The sequence below is a fragment of the Pinus tabuliformis genome, chromosome 8 (genome assembly GCF_031772625.1).
Source record: "Pinus tabuliformis cultivar Carrire ecotype Pingquan chromosome 8, CPIR1, whole genome shotgun sequence".
In the NCBI taxonomy this organism is placed as follows: domain Eukaryota; kingdom Viridiplantae; phylum Streptophyta; class Pinopsida; order Pinales; family Pinaceae; genus Pinus; species Pinus tabuliformis.
In genome coordinates, this window is record NC_142294.1 from 1,135,750,913 (window position 1) to 1,135,759,556 (window position 8,644).

Here is an 8,644-nt window from a genome sequence, read left to right on the forward strand (position 1 = left end):
ACAAAATTTAGGATGCGGTTTTCAAATGACCGTCCTTTTTCTAATCTAATTTTAAAGAAAAAACAACATTCTAAATAAGGCTATTTCTGAATCTGATCTTTAAAGCTGCAAGTGTTCATCATGGGCTTGAGGAGAGTCGGCTGGCTGACTTCTGCTTTGAGTTGGGCTGCGAAAATGGAATCTGTGAGAGCTGGCACTACTTTTTCGGCCGCGTTTATGATGCATTTCACAGTCATCCATTGACTATGTGGCTTGACCAAGTATGCCCAGTAACACTCCCAATTTAACATGTTTAATGCTTGGATCGCTTTTCCCTTCTCCTGCGCCTTCTAATTCCATTCTGTTTCCAGTCGTAGTTTATTTGCTAGATACCCCGGGGTGGTATCTTTGATTAAATTTGCTCTGTGCAAATTTTCATTTACACAGTCGATAAGAATGCTTGCTTGCGTGGCCGCTGTCTCCGCTGCTTGTTCCGCCTGCCTGATTTGATCGTCCCATTTATCAAAGAGCAATTCTTTATGATTCTCGTTTATTCTTGGTGCACTTGCTCTTTTCCCTTCATCTTCATCCTGCCAATCCAAGTACTCCGTTACTCGTTTGTCACTCTGATCATAGTCACTCCGCAAGTCTACCACTTGATTGGTGATTTTATCGCTCAGTTCGCAATAATGACTCCACTGTGATATCTTACGTCCCAACTCTTCCTGTTGCTGCAGTAGTTGTTCATTTAAGCCAATAGAATCTGAAATAAATTCTGTAAGCTTAGGTTCATCTTTATGCATTTCTTGGAAAATTTGTAATTGTTTTCCTTTTTCGTCTAGACTTCTTTGATAGCCTATCTGCATCTGCTGAAAGTCTTCCTACAACTTCTCGAGCTGTTTGTTAGCTTCAATATTAGCATTGGCTTGTTGCAATTGTCGTTGTAGTAGCTGTATTTGATCTTCTTGTTCTTTCAACAGTTGCTGAACTTCCGATGCCTTGTCAATAGTTGCAAAAGCATATGCTCCTGCGATCTGAGACAACTTAGTGAGATTTTCAGATGGGTTATTGTTGGGGTCTTTCCATAAGACGTCCAATTGTTAAGCATATTGTGAAAGTGTATTTTCTAGTTTCCTTTTCCTTCTATGTCTTCTTACAACTGCTTTATGTTGGGGACAATAGAATACGTCCAGTGGAGGAATTTCTTCTACATTAAGTAGAAGCTCAGAAGGTGGAGCGATAGGAATGTGCTCCGTTTCTGTGACACTGCTAACTATGGTCGAAACCACTTCTTGTGCTACCTGTGTATTGCTCACAGGCGTTCTTGGGGCTTGCCCTTCAAGATTGATCAGCTCGTTGAAGGTTTTCCATTCTTTGTCCAATTCTGTCGTGACAGGTGGCGTTTTAATGACGAGAGGGGGGACATCTCTTGGCGGGGAGGCAATAACATGTTGTTGCGACATTGCACTTAACTGAGCCGTGTCCTTAGTTGTTTCTTCGTTATTTCCTTGATCGCTTCCAGACTCTTTAGAATGTTCAGGTACTCCTTGCGCAGTGTTAGATTTAGATCTAGAAGTGCTTGAGTTCCCACTGAGGCTAATGCTTGGAGTCGGTTCTCTAGCAGGCAGTCGCAGCTTTTCTAAAGGAACACTGGCCATTATTCTTTCCCTATATACCATGAATTTTTGGAGGTCATCTGGAGACAATTTTGACTGAGCTTCCCGCAAAATTTCCGTTTTTTCTTTCTTGAGCGGTTCGTCTTTTCTGGACCAATCTTTGGTGGTCTCTGATGGGTCTGGGTTCCCCGCCACAAATTTCTTAACAAATTGTGCATTGTAAGTCGCCTGCAGTTCAGGAAGATGATACATAAGCTTTAAATCTTGTGCAGTGAATGATCCGATGAGCCCTTGTCCTTGAATCTTGAATTGTCTGTTGTCCATGTCTGCATTTTCAAGTATCCACTTGATCATATCCATATATGGTAGAATTTTGGGCCTTGCTGCTATCCGATGAAGAAATGAGCATGCTAGCTCTTCTAAGGACACTTCAGAAGAGCGTTGTGAGCCCGCGACAGCAGCAACCTTCATTATTCTGGGATTCTCTTCTTCAAGCAGTCTGTACATGCTTTCCCACGTCGATATCCCTTCGTCTTTGTTACAGGCTATGTCTGTATACAAAGGCGCCATTTCCTTCGTCTTTTCCTTCACCTCAAAGCCCTGAGCTCTATTTTTCTTTCCCATTTCTTCCTACGTATGGCTGTGTGTCGTCTTTCACTCTCCGTTCCTGCAGCTCACAAGTGAAATGGAAATGACTGATCAAGAAAGGTGATGGGAGAGTTTTAAATACAGCATATATATCAAATATGCCACGTTACGTGAAGTAATTCTTTACAAAAGCACGTGTCTACATTTCATTTAATAACTGACAACTAATCCCTTTACTATCATTAAAAGCGCATGATCTTGAGTTAGATTATGGTAAGTGGCTTTTCTTGGATAGTGTGTCCGAAGGATTCGTGATGAAGTGATTTTATGATTTTCTTACGTAACATCGCAGATCGCGCGATCGCAAATCGCACCATCGCAAATCGCGCAAATACACGAATATAACATCGCAGCGATCACAACATCACAGATCGCAGAAGTTTTATGCTTGCCAAATCTTGTCAGCTCATTTTCTGCGATATGCGATCTTGCGGTCGGTGTTATCGCAGATCGGTAAATCTTGAAGTTTTCTCGTTGAGTATTACTTTATTGCGATGTGATATATTGCTTAGCATGAGGGTCTTGTACATACCGGGATTATACTCAAATGGAAGCAGTTCCTATCTTTTTTGCAACACGGCTTTAAAGATTTTTTCCTTATCATAGACTTAGGTTTTAAAATATTCAAAAGACCTTCCTAGGCTTACGATGGTAACCTTATTTTGAAGAAAGGAAACTCTTGCTTTTCCTAAATTTTAACTAAGGGTCCCCATTCATTTAGTATTTTGGACAACACTTAAATGAAAAAAAGGGGGGGGGGGGTTGTTTCTGGCCACAACAATTGGCGATTCACTTGGGAGAACCAGTTATCTCTGCATTTTCTATTGAATTTTTCAAACTTCCGAAACAACAAAAAAAATTTCAGAAAATTAAAATTCATTATAAAAAGATAAAGCATATTATACTCCAAACTGTCAATGGTATTTTCTTTCAACTTCTTTCTATTTTAATTGTTCGTTTCCTCAGCTTGTCCTTGCATTTACATCATCCATTACTTGGTCTTGTAAAGATAAAATAAAGTCTTCCCTGTGTAGCAGTTTTTTAAATATGCTCCTTTGTCGCAGGTAGAGCCTCTGCTGCCAGCAAGCGTCCATAGCCTCGACAGGTTTACCTATTACCCAGTAATGATCATTTATCCTGTTTAAGGTGATCTACAACTTTCAAAGAAAAACCCAGATTGACACCTTTTCCTTTTTTATTCTTAAAGAACAATGTCTTGGTTTGGTAGCCAAATTATGACACAGTCATTCACTTGATTTACACTTTTGCCGAACAAGCTGGCTCGTGATGAGACCCCTTGTCTTGTGATTTCAATAATCTTAAGTCGTTGCCCTGTTTTGGTGGACAGTAATGGCAAAGTCAGCAAAGTTTATAATATCTGTGATTATGATAAGCTGACTCGTGATGAGACCTCTTATTCTTTGAGATATAGTGTTTCTTGGATTGTCTCTCTGAATGCTGCGATTTTCTCTAACAGGGAGGATATCATCGCTTTCCTTAAGAAAGCTCTGGACGACAATAATAGATTTTTTTGGAAATGGTTGTTTCTACACGGAATCCTTATTTTGTTATTAATACCTTTCATTGTACTGATATAAAACAATTTCTTCACTAAGATTTCTTTCATCAAATTTTTTGGAAGTTGAAACTAGTATCATATCTGGTTTAAAGTTTTTAACTATATCTATTAATAATAAAGATCAAGTTTCTAAAACTTTTTGCTATTTATACAAGCAAAAGTTCAAAATCTGATAGAGAAATGGTGTCTTTAGTAAATGTCAAATGCTATTAACCACAACAAATTTTATTATGAAGAAAGATATTTAATGAAAAAAGAAGTAACTATACCCTTGGATTATGTACATGATAGGGATAATTTCTTCTCTTATTTTGCCTACCAATATTTAAAAACCAAATTATCCACCTAATAACCTAGCTAAATTACTCCTACTCCTATTCTAATTATACACAGAAAAATTAACTAGGTAAAATGATATTTCCAGTGGAACCATCTTTTCATTTTTATTCCTACACGTATGTACCTTTTAAACATCAGTGTTGAGAACAAAGCTTTTCTTGGACTGTTAACATTGGATGTGGGGTAAGAAAGTGTAACTTCAGTCGGAATTCCGGCTGAAATTTCTCTCTTATGAAATCTTCTGTCTAGCTGGATACCTATTGGATCATAAAAATCGGGATGAATTTCTGTTATGGATTGGTGATCGTGTAATAGGAAAGATGACAAGCCAGGTTGCGAATATGATTTTTCAGTTTTAATGGCCTATAATCCATTATGCATTAAAGTCAAGATTTTAGCAATTTCTGCGAAAAGGAAAGTTTCCATATATAAATCACTAAATAAATCAATGAGGAATAGATACAAATTTCTGACAAGAGATTTATTTATTAACGTGAATTGCCAGAAAGTTTCCAAAAATACTTTCTTTCGTCTATGATGTCTTGGAGGACATAGAAGTTTTTTAAGTAAGTTTGATATTGATTGATCTTGGAATTGAAAAAGTTCTATACTTCCTTGACACAATCTAGTTTTCCAAAATGGTAGCACATCTTTCGAATGTTCTTTGATAAGGTGCTCAGTATACCATAGTAATCTACCAAAAGTCCAAAAAATTAAAACAGAATCCGATTTTGTACAAAATGAGTGCAAGTGAGAAAGAATGTAATGATTATCTTTACAGCTAATGTTACAGCACAACTGGGATTGACTTGAAATGTCTTCTTTTTCACAAGAACTGGCCAGAATTATGGGATCCGAGCAATTTCAAATTTCGTACTTTGAATCAGAAGACAAGTTACGATTGTGAATAGGCATGGGGGTTTCCTCATGATATGAATCATAGATCGGGGTATTGTCTTGGATAGTAAAATCATGAAAATGATCCTTTACTTTGAAATGAGGATTGACTAATATGATTCTTGAATTAAAATATCTCTCATTATCTGAGCTTTGTTGAGTTACTTGGGATAAATCAACATCATCATCATCAAAGTAGCTATCATAAATGACTTTACAGGTTTCTCTAGATTTCTCTTTTTTATCCAATATTTTCAGACAAGGAAGGTCAAGTGGTTCTTGTTTGAAAATGATCAAAGGATGTTCCATAGTTGTCTTTTTATCTTGAAAACCTAATGATGACTCATTTGAGTAATCCTCTGTACTTTTTGAGATATCTTTAATACTGAGAGGGGGAAAATTATCATCACTAAAAACATCAGGATAAAGAGAAAAATGCGATTCTGGAACAATGCATTTGAAAATATCATCGTGGAAAAATCTTTGTTCATCAAATTCATCATAGACATCAGGCTTTAGATCATACCTTTGTGTACTGATACTTTTCGAAAGAGAATTAGTTTACTGTTCTAACCTTGGCATCTGCGTTTGTTGACTTGCAATGATATTATCTGACCTTGTATCAAAGTCATCTCCTGGTTCCAAGGCAGGATTTCCTCCAACATCCTCGCTTTTGTCTTCTTGCATTAGAGCATGCATGTCTCCTAGGCTTTGGGAACCTTCTTCATCATGGCTGATTTGTATATTCAAATTGGAATTCTCATTCATATTAGAAGAAAATGAGACAAAGCTTGGAGTCATTTCTGCTGGATCAGACATAGGAGGCAGGGAATGCTCAGCATAATCTGAAGATTCTTTATCCATGAGTTCACTTTCAAGATCATACTTTAGACAATTAAGATGAAATCACATATTAAAATCCCTAACAGATTCATCTTGCTTCCGTAGATAATCAATTTCATCATATACCTGGTCATAGCCATAACAATCAAATTTACAAATCAAAATCTTGACAAATTGGTCCCAGTTGTGAATTGAGGCAACTGGGAGAGTTCTACACCATTTTCTAGCTTCCGCCGTGAATGTAAGAGTAAAAATTTTGCATAAAACGCCTTCATCAATTCTTTGAATGTTCGAACTTGAAACTCTTTGAATAAATTGAAGAGCATGATTAAAAGCAGAACAATTATTCTTACCATTGAATTTTACCTGAGACAAGAGTCTTACCACTTCAGGTGGAGTGTTGGAAGAGGCACAAACATGGATGCGACTCCAAATGGGAAGTTTGTGAGCAGCCATCCTAATTCAAATGATATGATTTCAAACAATTCCAACAGACAATATGCTTCAGGCCCTCCTTCTAGCGCCAAATATGTTGAAGCCCTGAAAATTGGGTTGACAACAAGGGGGATACCCACCCGGTCTGGACCTTGGTTGGCAGCTCCTTATCCATTTGGTATAGTGGGTCTGACTGGGGATAATGGGACTAGTTTCCCAATCTAAGGGTGTGTGTGTGTGCAGAGTTGGATGTTGCTGATCTAGGAATACTTAAAGCTAATCTAATTCAACCTTTTAAACTAAATCTATGCTATTGTAATCTAATGAAAAACAAGACATCTAATCTATGCTAACTCGGGGTGTATCTCTTCTATTATGCGATCTAAAGAGATTTCAAACAATAACTGGTAATAAAGATCATTCAGCTATCATAAGAATAGAAATCAATTAAGATGAACTACTTTGCATAAAAATTTAGGCAAAACAGTTGTGAACAGCATATCGCATAATAAGTTATTCATATATCAAAGATAAATAAATGGCTCCACCGTACAAAAGTGCCAAATGGTAACTCACACATTCATGCAATAACATATAAACAACTAAAACTGTATATCACTTTCAGAATATAAGCAGAAATGGCCAAGAGATAAAAAGTACCATTTATGATTGATCCTACTCATAAGCTTCAAGCAAAAATGATTTATCTCTACTTGTTCTAACATCTACTAAGAGTACAAAAGTGCAACATCAGTAGCAGACATCAAATGCAAACATTAATAAACCTCAATCCATCCATTCATCAAAACCTCCTCTGAGGGTGCAGAAGTGCATGTTTTGAGGACAAGTTTTTGACAAATTTCTGGACCCTTCTCCAAATGCAATGAGAAGGGTCAAAATACTACTTCCTAATTCTAATAATAGTTTGTTTACAAAATTTAGGATGCGGTTTTCAAATGACCGTCCTTTTTCTAATCTAATTTTAAAGAAAAAACAACATTCTAAATAAGGCTATTTCTGAATCTGATCTTTAAAGCTGCAAGTGTTCATCATGGGCTTGAGGAGAGTCGGCTGACTGACTTCTGCTTTGAGTTGGGCTGTGAAAACGGAATCTATGAGAGCTGGCACTACTTTTTCGGCCACGTTTATGATGCATTTCACAGTCATCCATTGACTATGCGGCTTGACCAAGTATGCCCAGTAACACTCCCAATTTAACCTGTTTAATGCTTGGATCACTTTTCCCTTCTCCTGCGCCTTCTGCTTCCATTCTACTTCCAATCATAGTTTATTTGGCAGATACCCCGGGGTGGTCTCTTCGATTAAATTTGCTTTGAGCAAATTTTCATTTACACAGTCGATAAGAATGCTTGCTTGCGTGGCCGCTGTCTCCGCTACTTGTTCCGCCTGCCTGATTTGATCGTCCCATTTATCAAAGAGCAATTCTTTATGATTCTCGTTTATTCTAGGTGTACTTGCTCTTTTCCCTTCATCTTCATCCTACCAAGCCAAGTACTCTGTTACTCGTTTGTCACTCTGATCATAGTCACTCCGCAAGTCTACCACTTGATTGGTGATTTTATCGCTCAGTTCGCAATAATGACTCCACTGTGATATCTTACGTCCCAACTCTTCCTGTTGCTGCAGTAGTTGTTCATTTAAGCCAATAGACTCTGAAATAAATTCTGTAAGCTTAGGTTCATCTTTATGCATTTCTTGGAAAATTTGTAATTGTTTTCCTTTTTCGTCTAGACTTCTTTGATAGCCTATCTGCATCTGCTCAAAGTCTTCCTGCAACTTCTCGAGCTGTTTTTTAGCTTCAATATTAGCATTGGCTTGTTGCAATTGTCGTTGTAGTAGCTGTATTTGATCTTCTTGTTCTTTCAACAGTTGCTGAACTTCCGATGCCTTGTCAATAGTTGCAAAAGCATATGCTCCTGCGATCTGAGACAACTTAGTGAGATTTTCAGATGGGTTATTGTTTGGGGTCTTTCCATAAGACGTCCAATTGTTCAGCATCTTGTGACAATGTATTTTCTAGTTTTTTTTTCCTTCTGTGTCTTCTTACAACTGCTTTATGTTGGGGACTATAGAATACGTCCAGTGGAGGAATTTCTTCTACATTAAGTAGAAGCTCAGAAGGTGGAGCGATAGGAATGTGCTCCGTTTTTGTGACACTGCTAACTATGGTCGAAACCACTTCTTGTGCTACCTGTGTATTGCTCACAGGCGTTCTTGGGGCTTGCCCTTTAAGATTGATCAGCTCGTTGAAGGTTTCCCATTCTTTGTCCAATTCTGTCGTGACGGG